This window comes from Ursus americanus, chromosome 4, assembly GCF_024610735.1.
Source record: "Ursus americanus isolate L20-20 chromosome 4, mUrsAme1.1.p, whole genome shotgun sequence".
Classification (NCBI taxonomy): domain Eukaryota; kingdom Metazoa; phylum Chordata; class Mammalia; order Carnivora; family Ursidae; genus Ursus; species Ursus americanus.
This window is the reverse complement of record NC_142130.1, coordinates 54,860,288-54,881,328: the sequence shown is the minus strand read 5'-3', so window position 1 is coordinate 54,881,328 and position 21,041 is coordinate 54,860,288. Positions and strand designations below refer to the sequence as shown.

Here is a 21,041-nt window from a genome sequence, read left to right as displayed (position 1 = left end):
TGTGATGATGAGAGCTTGTTTAAAGCACCAGTATATCAAATCAAATTAACTGAGATGTAAATGTTCCACAAGTATTCAAGTGGTACCATTGTGACTCCAGGACATATTCAATCCCACCACTAGATTCACCCGCTTCTGCTTAATGGGAAAGCAGAGGTAAAAAGTGTTGTAGAAAATGTCAGCAGGCTGTCAGCTACAGAGATCCCAATAGATGGAGAAGGGCCTCCCTTACCATGTACTTTTACTGAAGCAGCATATCTGTGGTTGGACAAGATATGGCACATTCACCTGTGACTTTCTGCTGTGAGATATCATGAACTTATTACAAAGTAGGGACTGTACAGCATAGTGATTGTGATCCTAGATTTTTAGGATCTACTCCTAGATAATTCCAGAAATGCCACTTAGGGAAAAAAGTTTCTCCTACAGGAGTTATACTAATTGTGTCTATATTTTCCATATACCCAATGATAACTTCTGCATATGTCAAAATTACTTGAGGTAATGTCTTTGAATGCTTTTACAACTCAGCTGGGTTCTAACATGAAACCATCTGTAATCTCAGACATGATGAGGGAGGGAAGGAACTAGTGAAAGTACATCCATGGAAACTGACTGACTACAAACAAAGTCTTGTCCAGAGAACCTGAACACATTTATTTTGGAATTATAAGTGTACAGATACTCTGTAAGACTTGATCTCTGTTTGAAGTCCCTGTGAACCCCAGAAAGAGGAGACACATGGATTTAGAGCTCAAGACTAAAACCAGAGATCTAATTTAATCTCTCATTTCATCCACAAAACAAAGATAAGTTTCCAAAATCTGACAGGGCCAAGAAATTTCTTGAAAATCATAAGTGGATTTGGAGGGCCTGTCAGTCAACTAATACTACAATAATGCTACATAACAAACCCACAAAACATCATTGACATACAACAATAAGCACTTATTTAGCTCATGCAATGCAAGTTGACTAGAAGTTAGCTAATTCAGATTGGACTTGGCTGGATGGTTCTGTTCCACATGTCTCTCAACATTCTCCTGGGACTAGCATTAGTCTGGGAATGTTCTTCTCATAAATATAGCAGAAGCACAAGAAAGCAACTGGCACACTGGACTTAGCACCTGATGCTACTGGCCAAAACAAGTCTCATGACCAATCCCAAAGTCAGGCGATAAGAGGACAAACCATAGAACTTTAATAGGAGAAACTGAGCATGGCAAAGAAGATGAATACAGGGAAGGTGATCTGCCACAAAAGTGATCAACAAGCATACCGAAAGACAAGCTAATCATAATGGGACTGCTGCACAGATGTGAAGATTACCAGAAGACCTATTGTCCTAAGTCAGAGTTGCTTCTGCAAAATGTATTCCCTTCCTATGATACCTGGCCTTGTTACTACTGACTCCAGAGCAAGAAGAATGAATATGGAATTAAATTTCCTCTGGCCTAGGCATACCTTCCAAAACAGCTCTCCAAGAATGAAATGGTGTTCATCCTTCCCTTTAAACATTATTCTTTAAATTCACTAAGCATACAACTAATGTATGTGAATAAATAAAAATATTCCAAATGCCTTACAAATCCTTTATTATGTGGACACAGAGGGGTACTCATTAGTTATTGTATAATAATTACATGGAAAATAAACAACACCTCTGTCTTTTCCAGGCTTTAACAATCTGACCATCTGGGTGTGGATAGAATGAACTTTGAAATTTCTCTTCAGGGACTTCCAAATGCATTAAATTCTCAGTAGGCTTGGCAGTAATTGTAGAAATTACTTGGTGTTATGACTACCAAGTAAGAAAGCTAGGTCTATCATTTGGCTACATAGAAATTATTATAAAATTAAAAGCAATTCAATAGAGCTTTGGCAACTTAATATCATGTCCTTGAATTTTGAACAGTGTGTGAATCCATTCAAATTGGCTTTCTCTAGTATGATTTTGTAGAATCATAGAGGAATTAAGATGACACTTGCCATTACTTTGATTTTTGGATCATACCTTAAAGATTGTTCTGTGTCTTCACAAACTCTCTTACTTGTTTTTCTCTTTTATGTGTCTTGCCAGAATATTTTATCTCAGAATATTTAACCAAGTACAACTCAGCAGCTGTTCTCAGTTAGTATCTTCAGGTTAAATCAGTACACACACTGCAAACTAAAACCTGCGTGTGGTGTTTGTTTTTAAAGTCAGCAAGTGCATGCACAGCTTTGAGACTTGTATTTCCCCCCCAGCATTCTCCAAATCAGGATGTTCCAAGGAGATCGAATAGGTCATTGCACTTGGATGAGTGGGCATATATTTCAAAGACATATTCATCATTAAGGAAAAATATATGCATATTGTGTTGATTGCCCGGATTATCAATGATTGTTACTAGAAAAATCGATCTGCCTGTGTAACCATGAACACATCCAGACATTATTAAATTTCATTCTTTAGATAATCCCTTTTATTTCTCTAAACACAGCCTGCCACCTAGCCTTAAGGAAATATTTCAAAATATTTTCTTTAACATGACAGCTAACAAATATAAACTGACCCTATGTAACTAAATTATATGAAGGCTATTTTGACATTTTAACATTTGTTAAAGTAAGGAATAAGGCCACCAAAAAATTCCACAGGACATTTGTGACAGTGCAACCAGAAGTCACAGTTATAACATGAACTCATCACTCTATGCACCCATTGGCCTAGACCAGTGGCTTTCACATGCTTTTCACTATGACACGCTGTAAAACACACATTTAACATCATAACTCAATACATACATACTCACATCCTCACACACACATAACTGAAATAACAGTTTTAGGAAATGGTACTTAACCTCACTGCATCATGCACTCTGATATTTTGCTTCTCTATTTCATTATGTTTTCAAATGCTGATAGCAATGTACTGAAAATGATTTCAGAGCCCACTAATAGACTGGAACACCTGTTAGAGTTTTGGAGAAATTGCGCCTTCAAGGATGTCAAAGTCCAGGTTTCCTGGAAATCTGACCCCAAGATAAAGCTTTAGTGCTTTGGAAGTTTTATCTCAGGAAGGCAAGAGTGAGAGGAAAAGGAAGCGAGTCAGGGGAAACGGAAGAACACATATAAAATGGTGCATTACTAAACTGGCTGCAGCTTCACAGGAGAGCACAGCTGGTTACCTTGTCACAAAGGACAGGCATCTCCAGCATGTCTGCATGGAGCCATTTGTGAAGGGTGAAGGAGGAAGCCAAGCTATTAACAGCAAGCTTCTTTCCATGTGTATTCTCTGCTTGGTCAAAATTTGCCCCATTTCAACTCCCCCCACATTTCTGGATGATGTCACCCAGTTCTTCCAAGGCAGACTCTCTTCCAGTAAGGTCAGATCCCACGCTAAGGCTGCTGGGGCACCTGCTCATAGAAGAGATGCTGACACCCAGATCTTACCCTCAAGGGAGGCTGAAATAACCTGAGATGAAGAGATGAATATGGCAGCTGGCGTTTAAGAACCTGGAAATGACACAAGTTGTCACTGTTCTCTATACAGGAAGTGGATAGGTAGCCAAGGCCCAGAAGTCACGTAGTGCTCAGCATACCAAAATCAGGACACTGTATGCAGGAAAGCACAGATCTTAGAGTTGGAAAGCCTAAGTTCATATCCCTCCACCTCCACTTCCCACATATGTGGTTATCTGTGTAAGTTGCTTTACCTCTTTGATGGATGATATTAGTACCCTTGAGAAGCTGCTATAAAAACTAGAGATAATGTATAATTTACTCCAAAAAAGGGCTTTTATATCTTTTATTAGATTTACTCCTAAATAGGTTGTATTTTTATGCTACTATAAATAGAATCTTTTTATTTTTGTTAATGCAATTAAATTTATATACAGCAAACTTGCTAAGCTTTGTTCATTTTAATATTTTATTTGTAGTTTTTGATTTTCTATGCAAAGAATCAATATCTGTTAATGACACTTTTGCTTAGTACTTTGCAATAATAATGACTTTTTTTTTTTCTATTTTACTTTCTCTGCTAGCTAGGGCATTCAATACAACATTGAGTAGACTTATAAAAATAGACACACTTGTCTTATTCCTAATATTGAAGGGAAAACTTTCAGTGTTTCATTACTAAGTTTGCTATGTGCTGCAGGCTTTTTTAAAATTCAATTTAATTAAAGGATGACAAACTCCTTTTCATTTCTAGTGTAGTAAGAGGATTTTTTTTTCATGAATGGATGTTAAGTTCTATCCAATTATTTTTCAGTTTGATACAACAATATTATTTGGTTTTTTTTAATCTATTAATGTGGAGAATAACACTGATTTTTCTATTTTTTAAAAAACTTGCATTTCTAGGATAAACACAACTAAGTATGATGTATTATTTTTTTAGACACAGCTGAATCAGCTTTGCTAATTACTGTATCTGCTCCTGAATGAGATTCTCCAGGAATTTTTCTTTCTTCCATTGTCCACATCAGGTTTTGGGGGTCAAGGTTACATAAGCACCATAAAATGAGTTGGGAAATAGTCCCTCTTTTACTCTATTTTGGAATAGTTCCTGTAAAATTGAAAGTATTTTTTCTGTGAATGTTTGCTTGGGCTCCGTGGTGAAACCATCTAAGGCCTGGAGTTTTCTCTGTGGGAAGATCCTCAACTACCTGTCAATTTCACTAGTGGTTAGATGACTTTTCATGTGTTCTACTTCTTCTTGACTCAGTTTTGTTAAGTTACATATTCCTAGGAATTTATCCATTTCATATAAATTTTCAAATTAACTGGCATAAGGTTGTTCATACTATCCTTTTATTATCTCCTTAATGCTGGCAGTTACAGTCACGTTCCTCATATTGTTTAGTTGAAACAGTTCTTTTTTTCTTGATCAATCTTGACAAAAATTTGTCAATTTTATTAGACTTTCCAAACAACTAAATTTTTTGCTCATCCTTCTTATTAAATGCTTCTTTTCCATTACATTAATTTTGGCCCAGATCTTCGTTTTTTCCTTTCTTCCAGATTCTTTGCATATATTCTGCTCTTCTTTTCCTATCCTCTTAATATATCACTCATTGGGTTTCAATCTGTGTTTCTGTTTTGATATAATCATCAAGAGCTAAAATTTCTAACTGCTGCTCTATCAGCATCTCATAAGTTTTGATAGCAGTACTCTCACTACCACTCCATCCTAAATGTTTTCTAACCTCATTATGACATTTTCTTTCACTTGTGATTGATTTACTTAAATGTGTTTTTTTTTTTTTAACAAGAGGGAGTCGCTCTGAAGCAATAGCTTTTCTTTTTTTTTTTTTTTTTTTAGAAAGAAGAGGGCCGGGAGGAGGGACAGAGGGAGAGGAAAAGAATCTTAAGCAGGCTCCACACTTAGCTCAGAGCCCCACATGGGGCTCAATCCCACAACCCTGAGATCATGACCTGAGCCAAAATCAAGAGTCAGATGCTCCAGGTGCTCCACTTAATGTATTTCTTAATTTCTCTCTATATGAAATCTCATTGTTATCTTCTGCTTATTGATTTCTAGCTTAACTGCACTGTGTTCAAAGAGCAATACAGAACTATGAAAATTATTGAGACTTTCTATATTGTCAATTGTTACAAATGTCCTTTGTGTTCTTGTACAGAATGCATATTATGCATTGTGTGGGCATGTTTTTATACATGCCCATTGGGACATGATTTTTAATCATATTGTTTAAGTCTTCATTTTTCTTACTGATTTCCTATCTGCACCATCTGACAGGTATATTAATACCTTCTACAGTTGTGAACTTATTTATTTCTCTATTAGTTTTGTCAATTTTTGTTTTATTCATTTTGAGATATGTCACTAGGTACACACACATTTTAAATTATTATATTTTCCCAGTGAATTAAATGTTCTATTACCAAGGGAAGAAATTAATTATGTTTTATGCTTTAAAGCATATTTTGTGGGGCGTCTAGGTGGCTCAGTCAGTTAAGTGTCCGCCTTCAGCTCAGGTCATGATCCCAGGGTCCTGGGATTGATCCCCATGGCAGGATCTCTGCTCAGCAGGAAGACTGCTTCTCCCTCTTCTTCTGCCTGCCACTCCACCTGCTTGTGCGTGCTTGCTCTCTCTCTGTCAAATAAATAAATAAAATCTTTAAAAAAAATTTTAAAAAGAATTTCTTTTTTTTTTAAATTATTACTATGATCGTTGTTACATCTATATGGTGAAATACTACTGAGAACTTGGGTAAATCACTAGAGAATTATTTTGAGTGAAAAAGCCAACCTCAAAAGGTTAAATAATGAATTATTCCATTTATATGACATTCTTAAATTGACAAAATTATAGAAATGGAAAACATTAGCAGTTGCTAGGGGTTAAGTAGGAAGTGGAGGGTGGGAGGAAGTGGGTATAATTGTAAAAGGGCAATATGAGGTGTCCTTGTAGATTTGGAAATGTTCTTTACCTTGACTTCAATGTCAACATCATGGTTGTTGCTACTGTACATGGTTGTACAGATTATAATATGTTACCATTGGGATAAACAAAGTAAAATGTGTAAGGGATCTCTCTGTAGTATTTCTCACAACTGCATGTGAATCTATGATCACATGAAAATTAACATTTAATTTAAAAAGTGACTTTAAAATGCATTACGTATGCTTACATATTAAATGCTTACATATTAAATATGTGCATACTAAAAAATAATTCCTCAATGGCGATTATTTCTTCTTGGCAAATTGAAGATAGATTTCACTGGCTTCTGGCTTCCATTGCTGCTATAAGAAATCAGCTGTCAGCCACCCCTTGTTAGTGATCCATTTGTTCCTCCTGACTGCCTTACAGATATTTTGTCTTTTGTATTCTCTGGTTTCAAGCTAATGTGTTTCGGTGAATGTTTCTTCTTTAATAGCTGCTTTGGATTCATTGGCTTTATGTATCTGAGGATTAATGTCTTTCAATAATTCTGGAAAATTCTCCCATTCTTTTTATTATCTCTTTATGAAACTCAAATTAATCTTGTGGCAAATATCTCACTCTCTCCTTCGTGTCTCTTCATCTTTTTCATATGCTCTGTGCATTTGTCTCTAATGGGAGGTAGCATTTTCCAATTCACCTTTATATGGAGAGCAAAGTGCTCCTGTCCCCACTTTCTGAAAGAAACTTCTTTACTAGACTTCACGTCTGAGTTTTATTTCCTGTCTCATAACTCTATGAGGAAGTTGAAGCTGAAGTTTACTACGTTCAGTAAATATCCTCAGGACAAAACTAAAATTTAGAGGCAGTTTAGTTCTCTGGATTTCTATCTTCACCTGCCTTAATTTTAGCCTGATAATTCCTGACTTTATCACCTGCCCATTGATTCTTTTAAGCACCATTATATGGCATTTTTAGTAGTTTTCAGTGGAAGGGTTTGCCTGAGTACCTGGCCCACCATTTAACAGAAACAAAAGGTAAAATTATTCATGTAAATTTTCAGGTACAGACAAGGAGTTCAATAAAAAGTACCTGTTATTATTTTTAAACTTGATTCTCCTAGCCTAACTAGCATGTCTGTTACCTTCTTTTCTTCATGGAATGATTATTCATTAAAAAAAAAATTAGATGTTTTTAAATCAGTAAGGAATTAATTCTTCATTGGTTTTTCTACTAATAGAATGCCAAGGCTAAGTTCTGAATTCTAGTAATTTGAACCAGAAAAGTAAAAAGCCATAGTCATACATGTGTTTCAAGGCTCTCTAATAAGGCAGGAAAAGAAAACCAGCTCCTTTTATTTTAGGTTTGAAAACAATACTTTTGATCAAGCAAAACATGGTGAAGAGTTAAAAAACAAAACAAAACAAAAACACAGATCAAATTATACAACAAACTTTTTCAGAAAAAGAAAAAAAAACCCTATTTTTCAAAACATAAATATTAGTTGGTTAATATAAAATAAAACATGTTTTATGGCTGTGTGGCTGTATCTGATCAAAACTCCAATGTTTGGTGAATGTTGCTGTCTCTGTCTGGAGGAATAGGAAAGAGGTTTGATGCTGTAATTTCAGAACTTCTAAATCAGACAGGGTTACTTCAAGGATACATGAAAGTTATCATAATCCTAAATCACAAAAGTAAATATGAACATGCCTAAATGCCAATATCTCCTTACTATTATCTCTTGCCAAGTTTCTACTGACAGAACTAATTAAAGGAAAAGTGACATTTTTCCACATTTATCTCATTGGTAAAATATCAACCATATGACTAGCTTTTGAACTGTCAAGATAATGGCAACATTTAACATTTCTCAAGGGAATATGTCAAAGAGAGACCCAAACTGTTACTTAATACTGTTGCCCCTTTTCAGATGCGAAGCTATAATTCCAAGGACAGCAGTACTTCAAGAGTGGCACATCGTAAAAACAGAATCAATCATGATGGAATAGTTCTTTTATTTGTTTGTTTGGGTTTTCCCAGATATGTTATATGGATCAAGGTTATTGCAACCCTAAACTCTTACAGCTCTGAATTATGAAACAGTCATCAGCTATCCTATGGGAGGATATAAAAATTTTTCCACACTTGGACATTTCCTCACAAGTACAGGAACCCTAATGAAAGAGAAGCTTGGGGTCATGTAAGGTGCATCCCCATTCTCAATGGAGAGATAGGCAGTAAAAGGAGGGGAAGTAAGCCAGTCATGAGACAGTTTGGAGTTAGTGTGAAGTGTACAGGACCAGTTGTTTGCAAGTTCCCAAAACCAGCCCCAGGAGAGGAACTGATAACTGGAACTAGTGGAGATCAAAAGAATGAGGAGGCAGGCTTCAGACACCTGCCTGGCATATGTGTGAACTTTATTCTAGAGTATCAAAATGCAAAGGCAGGACCAGGACACACTGCACAATCTGCAACAGTTACAGGAGGACAAATATCAGTAACTAGATTGGACACCTATATGAGTCACACTAAGGGAAAAGCACTAGCTATGCATAATTATATTAAATTTTTGAGAAGCAGATATAAAGGCTGAGTTTGCTGATTTCTAAATCCCGCTCCCAGTTTTACGCCTGAATACTATGCTGATGGTTGGGGTATTTGAATCATGAGCCATAAGGGCTCACAGTTAATCTTAGTTCCAAAACCAAAGTAGGAATTCTATATTTTAAGGAAGAAGAAACCCTACACATTCAAAAGATTTTTTTTTCATCTTTACCTATAATATAGATTGAAAGCCAAACCAGGAACCAGAAAATATTCTTTAAAGAATGATTTACAATGTACAATAAAGTCCTTAGCTTTTTACTTCTTAGCACTGTGTACTGTTGAACCAATAGTATTGTAAAACCATTCAGTTTAGCAGAACGAATAGGAGTTCATACCTATTGTGTGCCAGGAAGTTTTCACAAAACAGACAAGTAAGACTGGAGCAAACATTCTTTATCAAGAGGCCATAAAGCGTCTAAGACGAGCCTTGCATAATTTCTTACTTTTAGTATTTAGGGTTTGTGTCCATGTGGCTCTAGACATTCAGTCACAAGGCAGGGGCACCATAAATGTTACCAAATGAAGAAGTACCATTTATTTGGCCCATGTATTAGTTTTCTATTGTTGCTGTAACAAATAACCACAAATTCAGTGGCTTAAAACAATACTCACTATCTCACGTTCTGTGGGTCAGAAGTTCAGGCATAACATCTCCCAAGGTATCTTTACTCAGGGATCACAAAGCAGAAATCAAGGTGTTAGCTGGGCTGGGATTTAATCTAGAAGTTCTGGGGGAGATCCCACTTTGAGGTAGAATTCATTTCCCTGTTGATGTAGGACTAAGATTCCCATTTCCTTGACAAGTGGCCCTTTTATCTTCAACCCAACAATAGCACCTGAAATCTCTGACTTACTGCTCTGCTACCAGGCAGAGAAAGATCTCTGCTTTTTAGGGTTTATGTGGTTATATTAGGTCTGCCCCCAAATAACTCAGGATAATCTCCCTATTTTAAGTCTAGCTGATCAGTAACCTTAATTATATTTGTAAAGTCCCTTTTGCTATGTAACATCACATTCACACATCAGAGGGCCAAAACGTTCTGCCTACCACAAATCATTTGATTGCAAGTGATATAAATTGTAGTTTTAGCCAAAAGGGAGCTTATTGACTAACTGGGAATTTAAGAAATGCTGCTGCCTTCATCTTGGGTAAAACTATGCCTGAAGATTTATATCTCAGACTCTCTCTCGGCTTTGTCCCCAGCTAGGTATGTGGAGAACGGCCTCATTTTCTCCTACTGTAGATGGATTTACTTCAATTCCTATTTTGTATGTTCCCCAATTAGTGACCCACAGAAAAAGGGAACTTCTCTATTCTAATGTCCAATCGGAGCCCCCACTTTTTGGACTTTGAATTTAAGCAGAGTATTCCAGTAATGGGAAAGTGGTTGGTGCTCATTCACTCTAATACCATAACAACTCATTTTGATACTGAGATCCACTATATCTCTCAGATAGCTCTGGGTCATGACCTTTCCTGACTCTTACCTTCTTGCCCTCCTACAGTAGATGCTGTGGTATCCCATTTATATCCCCTTTACCAGCCAGTGTATCTACCACACAGCCTCTGTGTGTGCTGCATCTAACAGCTTATAACTGCAACTTTCTCCAGAACATTGCCCTTGCCTGACTGGGATATCTCATTCAGAAATGCCTGAGAGGTTTCAGTATCCCCCACTCCAAGGCAGCCAATGACTGATAGGGAGGTATGAAAGTCCACCCTAAAATATACACCTCCAAAGCTAAACATAAACTTTACCTAAGACCACATCCTTGTGTAGCTCTTTGTTCTTAACTATACCACTTCCCTCCATTCCTTACAAGTTTTCCTGAAGAACAACTCCTCAATAAACCATGGGCACCTCAATCCCTGTCTCAGGCTCTGCTTTTAGAGAACCTACCGAGACCTTCCTGACTTTAATGCCTTAATGTCCCACCCAAATTCTCATTTTTGCTCACATCAGCCAGAGTTCATTTCTATCGCCTAAAATCAAAGAATTTCAACTAATACTCCAAGAACAGGGAAAGGGAGGAAAGGAGAGAATGCTTCATGATCACACCACCACGAGGGCCACATAAAGTGAAAAAACAGGCTGTGGTGAGAAAACTATACTGAGTGTCTTAAATCCCTGACTAGTTTGTATGATCCAAGAGAGCAAGAACCATGTGGTAATCATCTTTTTATCTGCCAGAGCATGTAGCAAAAGGCCTTGAACAAAACAGATGCTTAATAAATATGAGTGGATCAATTTCAAGAAGGTAAATTCCCCAAAGTGATTACTGTATCACAAAACAATGTGGAAACAGGTCAATTGGAAAAAAATGAAAGTGTTTTTCTTACATGGATCATATTAATTACAACTAATATTTACCTAGTAAATCACAATCACAAAGTATCTCTACATACATTGTTTCATTTACTCATTTCAACAATCATGCAAGGTTGAGTTTTAACAATAGCCCCACTTTACAGATGAGCCTCAGGGAGGTAGAGACTTGCCCAAACAGCATAGATAGTAAACATTTAACAAGAACATCTGCTCCAAATCCTATATTTCTTCTTCTGAGCATGACCTCCCTGGCAAAGGCTGTCACCCACACACACACACACAGTCTTGTATTTTTCCAGAAAGGACCTTGTGCTTGGTGTTCTTGGCACCTGAGATGAAAGAGAGTGACTAGACTGTGGTGATGACAAAGTGTGTGGTGCTCTGCAGTCTGTCACTTTTTTTCAAAAAGGAGATTAATAGCAGCATAAAGTCAAGCCACAGAGGATGCTTAAGTGACGTGTGGAAGACAGCAGGGGATGAAGCAATCAGGAGTGTATGAAAAATTAAGGAAAACTTTGTCCCATTCACAGCTTTCAGTCAGATTTTAGTATTGCTCTCCTCTAATTCCTGGCATCTATTGTTTCAGCTGCTGAGCACTCTGAGTTTCTTCCCCCAGAAAAAAGCAAAGGCAATCCAATTTCTCTTCAATTATAAAGTTTCACTCATATCCTTTAAAACATAATTTAATGAGGGTGGTGTGTGGCCACTTCCAAACCAGGAGCCAAAACTTTTCCTTTAACCATTAGGAAAACATCTCCCACCCAGGGAGAAAGCTCCCCTTGCTTGTTCTCAATGCCAAAAAGCAGAGAGTGAGAACAGGTCATCTGTCTCAAGTCTGCAGGTATCATATGGGCCCCTTGTCTGGTCATTGAGGTCCGAGAAAACACAGACCCCTCTGAGTAGCTCTTGAAAAATTTCTGCAAATCTGTTTGAAATTGTCTGCTGGCTGGAGCTTTCACATTCACACTGATGGTGTCTGATTTTCCATTCTTTTCTTTAATAACATTTTTCTACCTAGGGCCACTGATTTCAAGCTATTTTATTCTAGGGCTGTTAGGCTTCATTCCAGCTGGAAAAACAGGCAAACCTTTCCTGGGTATGACGTTATCCCTGCCAGCCCACCATCCACCTAAGGACTCACCAGGAATCACTCTGATCTTGCCTGGGAATGTCCTCAATGTCAGCCAGAAGATCCTTCCAAGTGGATTCCAAGCACACGCAGAAGACAAAATCATCTGCTTTGATACATTTGTTCTTTGACCAAGAATTTTAAAGTGCCTTTCCAAGAACCCAAAAATGAAATCTCCCTCCATAGATAGCATTTTATTGGCCAGTATTGTTACAGCCAAAAGGGGCTCAGCCACGCATTTGCCTACATTCTTATTTAAGGGTCAGAGAACTTAAGGGATGTACCCTAAATCATCCAGGGGTTCAACAGTCAAGGGTAGAGTTTCTTGTCCACACTACTCTCCCTAAGTCTTAGCATTGTTGTTTACAAAGACTATTTTCTTTGAAAGAGCTTGTAAGTTTTTTCATAAGTCAAACCAGTTATTTTGGTGCCAGATTCTAAATATAGGACACTTTACCACTCTTTTTGTCTTTCATCCTCTCCATTTAAGAAGCTATTATTTTAACTAAAAGAACATCTAACGCTGATATATTTCATGGAGAGAGGATGTAGGGTTGAGGAAAGGGGAACTAAAATCCATTGATGGTCCCAGCAAGAAAGTGAAGATCTACTCAAAGTAGATTAATTCAGAGGGAGGTATTTCAGCAAGATGACTCACTAATGTGTGGACTTAGGAGAGCTACAAAGGCGAGTGCAATAATCTGGGGACAGTGACAGCTGAGGTCTCACCACCGGTGGATGTGAAGAGAAAGGAGAGGAAGCAGTTACCAGAATTCAGCAGGAGAGAGAATTGGGTGAAGTCCATTATCTTATGAAGAATTGTGACATTTTGGTAGAGACACACAGCCAGGTCTCACAGGGAAGGGGACAAGGAGGTATATTCCTGAGCTGTCATCTCCCTCCCACAGCTTCTTGCAAGGGCTTCCCTTTGGCCCAACCTGAAAGGAAGCCTGCAGGCTTGGAGAGCCCTAGTGACATAGTCGATACAGCTCAGCCTCTCAGGCCTGACAATTTTGCTAGGTTCTGTGATGTCTGGAAATGAAAGTAAGAACTGTGCATAGCATTCCTGATATGTACCAGGCACTCCTATTTTATTTCTTCTAACCCCTCCACCACCCTATATTGCAGGCATTTTATATCTGTCTTACAGATGTGGAAACTGAGGCTCAGAGACTCAATAACTTGCCCAATGTGGTCACACAACTGGTAAGTGCCCCATCCTGGTTTAAACTTCATTTTGTCTACAACCAAAACAAGTATTCTCTCTGTTATGTCCCATTGCATGTTAAGTACCCATCATTGTGTTTAGTACGTAACTAGGTTCAGTAAATGGTAGTTTGACAGGTAATATCATTAATGATAACAAAAGAGCTGCCTTTTATCATGCAATCACTATGTGCTATGTGCTGTGCTAAGCACTTTATATATATCATCTCAGTTAATCTTTACAACCACCAATAAATCTTGTCCAAGAAGAAAAATTCACTTATCAAAAGATGCACAAATTTTTACCAAGGGTTGTTTTGGCCATTAAAATATGTCTCTCAGATCTCCTTCTTCGAGAGCATAATTGATTAAGAGTCCTGGGGCTGCATTCTGAAATCTGACTACTGTCTTTGTTCTGAGGTCACAATTTCCACCAGCTATTCCCAATCAATGACTGAGTGCAACAGAGACACTAAAATCATGCCTTCTCCTGGCAGATGTGAGATTCCTCTGATAAACAACTTTGTCTTGAGGACTCCTCACTGGCCTCGCCAAACTCTTCTTAGAATTGCACTTCGGTCTAAGAATTGCACTTTGGTCTAGAATGGCACTAAGGTCTACCCAAACTTCCTTCCTACCTTCCCTCATTTGGCGTCAGATGCGCATTATAGTCCGAAGTCTCTCGCAGGCTTTCCCAGGTTCCTCCCCTTTTTTGTTCATAGGCATTTCCCCTAAAATTTTCTTGCAAGTTTAATTCTGTCTTGGTATTTTTTTTTTTTTTTAGCAGATCTGCTTCTTAGCAGACCCTGCTAACATAGGAGTCTCACTGAAATTATAGGCTTAAATATAGTGTTATATAGATGATTATTGAGTATCTGTTATTTACAGAGTTGTGTAAAAGATAAATCAAGCCAGCACCTATCCACAAGCAGCTTACAGTCTAGCAATACATTTGGTATGTCCAAAGATATACTGTTAGCTGGTTACCTGATATGCCAGAAGGAGAGACCATCGTGGGCGGTCAGATTCCATCTTTTGTGTTTAATGCTATTATCAGTGGGAATTTCATGCATGTTCCCTGGCAATATGTTTCTTTGAAAACTTGGTTCTAAATCCAATATCAAACTGTGGTTTTTTGAATTGTAAGTGGAAATGCCTTGGCAGGAAGAAAAAAATGAACCAGCTGTCCTTGTCCAACTGTTTGAAATATGTATTTTCCAAGTGTCCATTCTTTCCACTGTTTTTTTTTTTTTTTTTCCCAACAAAGACCCCACAAAATATGTTTGCACTCAGGAAGTCCTCCTCTCCTCTGAGGTAGATGAAGGTAGAAACAAAGTCATTGACCTAAAACATTCTATCTATAGAACAGACTACTATCTATGTGCATCTCTCCACCCAAAGAAAAGACGAAAACTCTCCCTGAAATTTTCTTATGTAGTTATTTGACCAGTATTCTTTTCTTTCCTCATAAAAAAATTTTGTGGTGTATCACACACAGACACACACACACCAGAAACACACAGAAAGAGAAAGATAATTCCAGTTGCCTCTCTTTTTGAGTCTGAGAATTAAGAAATGAAAGACAATTCCAATTTTCTATCATTTTCTTGCTTGAGGGAAGTCACGGGATTTTATTTGAAAAAAAAAAAAAAATAGCCGTGAAGTCCTAAAAACTAACAAGCACCTTTTTAACAGGCATGGAGTCTGTAACAACTGATGAATCCTGCCTCCAGAAAGCAGGATGAAGGATGACATAGATCATCTCAGTAACCTCCAGTTATGCTAAATTAGTTTAGTGAGTCAAGTGATTTTTCACCTTTGATATGTTATTGAAAAAACAAACACATAAAAAGTTAGTCAAACTATTGAAGGGAAAGAAAGCCTCGAAACCTTTAAGATGTCTTCTCAAGTGCTGGGATATGTCTATTTATACTGAAAACAGCCTACCAAATGTAAGAAATTAATGGAGAAAGTCTGCTTTTCTAGGGCTCTCTAAATGATCTGGCCACAGGTCTTTAGTTATTATACCTGTGGCATCTACCTGATTCGGAGAATCCCAGCATGAGTTCTAACAAGTATTCAATGAAACATGGGTCCCAAGCGTTACCCCTTCAACTAGGATCACAAGTGATATCTCACCAGCCTGACCAATCAGAGGTCTCTGTCAGTTGCCTGGCACTTATTCAGCTGAAGGAGCAGAATCTGCTTTATCTCAGGTTTCACTCCAAATAATTACCCTTATTTGAAAATAATTCTTGACAGAAGTAGAAGAAAAATAAAAGAGTGTTGAAAACTCAACGAAATGAGTAAAATTTCATGACCTTTAGTAAGTCTCAAGAAAAGCCTATGTCTTTTACAGAACCTTGTCTCCCTTCTCTGTGGTCTGTAAACTTTCACGGTCTTAGCACATACAGTAGTTCCCCCATATCTGTGGGGGATAATTTCCAAAACTCCCAGTGGATGCCTGAAACCTCAAAGAGAATCAAACGCCATATATACTATGAGCTTTCCTATACGTACATACTTATGATAAAGTTTAATTTATTAATTCAGAGTAAGAGATTAATAACAGTAACTAATGATGAAAGAATAACTATAGTATACTACAATAAAATTTACGTGGAATAGTGTGAAGAAGAAGAGGTGAGAACAACCCATGTACCGACCGAAGCCCACATACTGCTGCACGCCCATGTCCAGCACCTATGACCCCCGCTGTCACCACCATGCCCAAGAAAGGCTGGAAAGAGAATGTTAAAGGAGATAAAACCGAGGTGAAAGATGAGCCACAGAGAAGATCTGCAAGATTATCTCCTAAACATGCTCCTCCAAAGCCAGAGCCCAAACCTAAAAAGGCCCCTTCAAAGAAGGGAGGGAAGGTACCCAAAGGGAAAAGGGGGAAAGCTGATGTTGGCAAGGATGGGAATAACCCTGCAAAACAGAGATGATTTGCAGACCAGACACAGAAAGCTGATGGTGCTGGAGATGCCAAGTGAAGCATGAGCAGTTTTGATAACTGTGTACTTCTGATGGCTGTACAGTTTGAAACACTATTTTTTATCAAGTTTTATTTAAAAAGTTTTATCAAGTTTTATAAAAAAAAAAAAAAGAATTTTTTTTTTACTTTTTTTTAAGCTATGTTGTTAGCCCCAGAACATTTCATTGTTGTTTTGGAGGAAGGGCATATGTCACTTACAGAATATCTCTGAAGCTATATTGATATAGGAGGCAAACACCTTTTCCTTCTGGTTTTGGGAAACTTCCTCTTGGTTCCCAGGAGGATGGATTCCTTGATGTTGATTCACATTAGGCACCTTGGCACAAACGCCTTGTGGTATGGAAAAACTAAAATTCATTTTTTATGTCCTCTTCTCCCTCTCTGCCTTCATCATAGATTTGATTCCCTTAAGCCCAGAGACCTGTTGGAACCTGACGCCAAGCAAGGTTCCCAGTATGTCAGGTAATCTGCACTTGACAGTGTCACCATGGAGATGTCATCCCTCAAAAGACTTCTTTCCTTAGCCTGTGGATCTTCAGATTGATAATTCTGCCATTTTCACTTTATTTCCTGAAAGTCTGGGTTGGCTTGTAAAATGTTGTCAAAACGTGCTAAATGTGAACTGTCAGCTTTCACTCTAAACTTTCCCTGTTCAGAGCATCACATGAAGACTGCATTGAGTTTTATAGTGGCTTTCTGATTTTGGTAGTGCACTGAAGAAGAGAATTTGAAAGTTGTTGTATACTTTTTTTTTTTATTAGTTCCAGAGGTAGAATTGATTCATCAGTTGCGTACAACACCCAGTCCTCATCACATCACATGCCCTCCTTAATGCCCATCACCCAATTACCCCTTCCTCCCCCACCTCCCCTCCAGCAACACTCAGTTTGTTTCATACAGTTCAGCATCTCTTATGGCTTGCCTCCCTCTCAATTTTCATCTTATTTTATTTTTCCATCCCTTCCCCTATGTTCATCTGTTTTGTTTCTTAAATCCCACATATGAGTGAAATTTGTTATATACTCTTAACAACTGACTGCTCATGTCCTGCCGGAAATACCGTGATTGTTTATGAAAAGAAACTTTAATAAAGTTGGACACAGTTTGAGAAAAAGTTATGTGAACATGCCTTTTTCTCAAAATATCTTACTGTATTGTATTCACCCTTCCTGTGATGATGTGAAATGAGAAAATGCCCACGTGATGAAACGAAGTGAGATGAATGATGTAGACACTGTGATGTAGCATTACGCTACCAATGACCTTCTGAAAGTAAGTCTAAAGAAGGATCACCTGCTTCCGGACAGAAGCTGACTGCAGGTAACTGATGGGAGGTAGGGGGGTGCAGCAAACTACTGTAACTTAGTCCCAATCTGTTTTAACTGAGCTATTCTTATCTTCCTTTAATGTAGCACCTTGAGGCTAGGAATCCCACGTATCCTCCCTCCCCGTGATCCACCCTACCCAGCAAAATATGCAGTGATTTGCATATAAACCAAAAAAAGGAAATGAAAATTAGATGCCCTAAGAAAAATTAATCAATTACTTTTGCCTTCACATATATTTTAACTTTCTGGACTACTGATTGATGATCAAATTAGTAAAAGAGAAATATTTCAAAAATCCCCAAAGATCTTTTCTGTAATATATATATACATATATATAACATAAAGCTTTATATATATATATATATATATATATATATATATATACACACACACAGACATTTGTAAACTGAACAATATGTCTCTTTAAATTTCTATGACCAAAACTATTTATGTGACCATAGAATTGTTAACTGGTTACTTTTGTCATTTAGAGTCTTTTTTTTTTTTTTTTTTTTTTTTAATCTCTTCCTCTTTCCTGGCTCACTTTCTTTCCTTACATCTTGCTGGGAAATTTCCCTTTCAGGTTGGGTTAAAAGGCTGTGGATTTCCTACTTTGTGTGCGACAGCCCACTGGAGGAAAACACTAACTGACCAGGATGGGCAGAGATAAGATTCCCCTGAGGAATAGTTGAGCTTTAAGAGGCATTTCCCAGGGTTATATGGCATGGCATTTTGACGTGGTTAAGTCAGAATTGTAGCGGTTGGAAGGAATCAAGATTCTAGCAGGAAGGTAAAAGCATTTAAAAGCTGAGGCAGCACTGATCAAAATTTAAAGGGCCATCTGGGAAGCAATTCTGACTCCACAAGCAGCAGTTGCCAGTCTACCCCTTTTGTTTCATGCCCAGAATTTTTGGAGACAAGTTGATAAGAGGAGAAGCCTTGCAGGAAGAGAGAAAGTGCTTGCCATGCCAATGGCTTTTCTCTTCCTTTTATGTTCCTTAACTCAGCAACAAACCATAAACCTCATTAAACACAAATACAACAGAGGCCATTTTCACCTGACAAGAATTGCACTCTGTAACTGAAAGCTATCAAACGCTTTTGCTAGCACATTTGGTGTTACTAATGACCTGGAATACTGAAAGATTTTTTCCAATCCCTCAGACAAAAACAGAAGTGGCCACATCAGTTAGGCAGCACTAAAGAGAATTTTGAGCATCTGGATATTTAAGTAATTAAGATGGCCCAGAGTACTTCAGTCCATTATTAAGCGCAGATGAAGAAAAGTAGTTGTTTCCATAATTCACAGATATATTCCCTGCCTTATCTTACTTGTGTCTTCTGCAGGCTGAGCACTGGAGTCAGAGTCCCAAGAACTGCAAATGAGCCCTGGTACCACTCACTATTTTGTAAAGTGGGCAAATTACTTAGTCTCTTCAAGCCCGAATTTCCCCACCTACAAAATTGGATTATTTTTATCTGCCTTACTCAAAAGATCTTGTAAGGCTCAAAAGAGGAAATGGATATGAAAGCATTTTATAAATTCTAAATCACTATGTAAGAGATGGTGTTAAAGGAATTAGCTGTTGGTGGGGGTCCTTAGATGATCTTTGCATGAGTTCCACTAGCCATCTAACATTTGGGTGGTCCTGACCTGACCACTATGCAGTCCTCAGGCAGACCTTTCATTGTCTAAATCCAGTATTGGGTGGAGCATGAATGAATTGAAACCAAATCAAATCTGCGTTCTGCTTGTTCCTGACAGACCTCCTGGTAATTAGCATTCCAGAATTGTTTTCAAAGATGAGAATTTCAAGAGAAATAAAAATCTCATGGTTTTAGGTACCTAAACTATAGGGAATTGTCTGTCCATGTATTCTATTAAGTTATTTTAGAGCATCCAAATTAAATGATATCAGTTTATGTATTCCATAAGAATGTACATAAATATTCATGTTCTTTGCTTGAGTTCTAAAAAACTGCAGTGAAAAGTATTCCTTTGCCCCTTGGATTTCAGTAAAGATGTTTTATTCTTCCTACTAAATCATTTCAAATTATGTTCCGTGCCCAAAGTGTGCATTATATATCCTGCCAGTCAATAGCTAGACTGCAGTGGCATTCATCCAGATTCTCATTTTTACATAAATGGTTTTAAAACACGTTCTCTATATTACATCCTAATCCCATGCTGGCCCAGCAAAATATACATGATTCAATATAATGCAAATAATATTATGATGAGAAAAAGTTACCAAGGAGTCAAAATGGTGTTATATAGACTTACTATAAAATCCATATGCTCACTCTGAAAATGTTCCAAATAAGCACTAGAAACTGACAGTTTAATGTGGTACTGAAAAGGTCAGATCAAGAAGCAGGAAGGCTCATGAAACCGAAGCACATGCAAAAGAAATCGCCAAACGAGTATCATGACTCCTGTAAAGAATTCCGTATAACACGAGGCCCAAATTTCTAGTCCCAAACTTAATTTACTTCTGTTCCTATCAGAGACAAAATGTCTTTATGAGAAACACTGGAAAAGCAGAGTAATGTAGCTATTGTGTGTTTGCACTAATCCAAATCAATGGAAAATTTAGCCACAAAATACCTTCCTTGCATTAAATGTGAACACCTACATTTTAAATCTCCCCACATACCAAGACTTTACATGTCCGTCTGCCATTTAATTCAGCTGTCTGATGAGAATTCTCCACGTGCATCACACTTGACTATGTTTTCTATACAGTTTGCATCTGGCTTTCTAGAATAATGTTTCAGGCATGGTTATTGGTTTATATCTTCCTATGGTGCTTTTTCAGAATGAACATCTTAAATAATTTTTGCTTACTTAAGTGTAGCTTCAAATATGCATCTTTTAAAAGGGACCTTGAAATATTTGCCAAGACCTTATAATTCAAACTTATGGCCTATCACAACACCATCCCTGTATTGTATCACATTCCCATAGTCCAGATGGAGAGACTGAGGGAGAAAGCGGAGAACCTGATCCAAAATATTCAGTGATTGAGTCCAGTAACA

The 21,041-nt window shown here is 37.6% G+C and overlaps 1 pseudogene; it reads left to right on the top strand.

Moving 5' to 3' along the window:
- Nucleotides 1–16,402: 16,402 nt before the first annotated feature.
- LOC123784310 (non-histone chromosomal protein HMG-17-like) lies at nucleotides 16,403–16,672 on the top strand (annotated as a pseudogene).
- The last annotated feature ends 4,369 nt before the right edge of the window (nucleotides 16,673–21,041 follow it).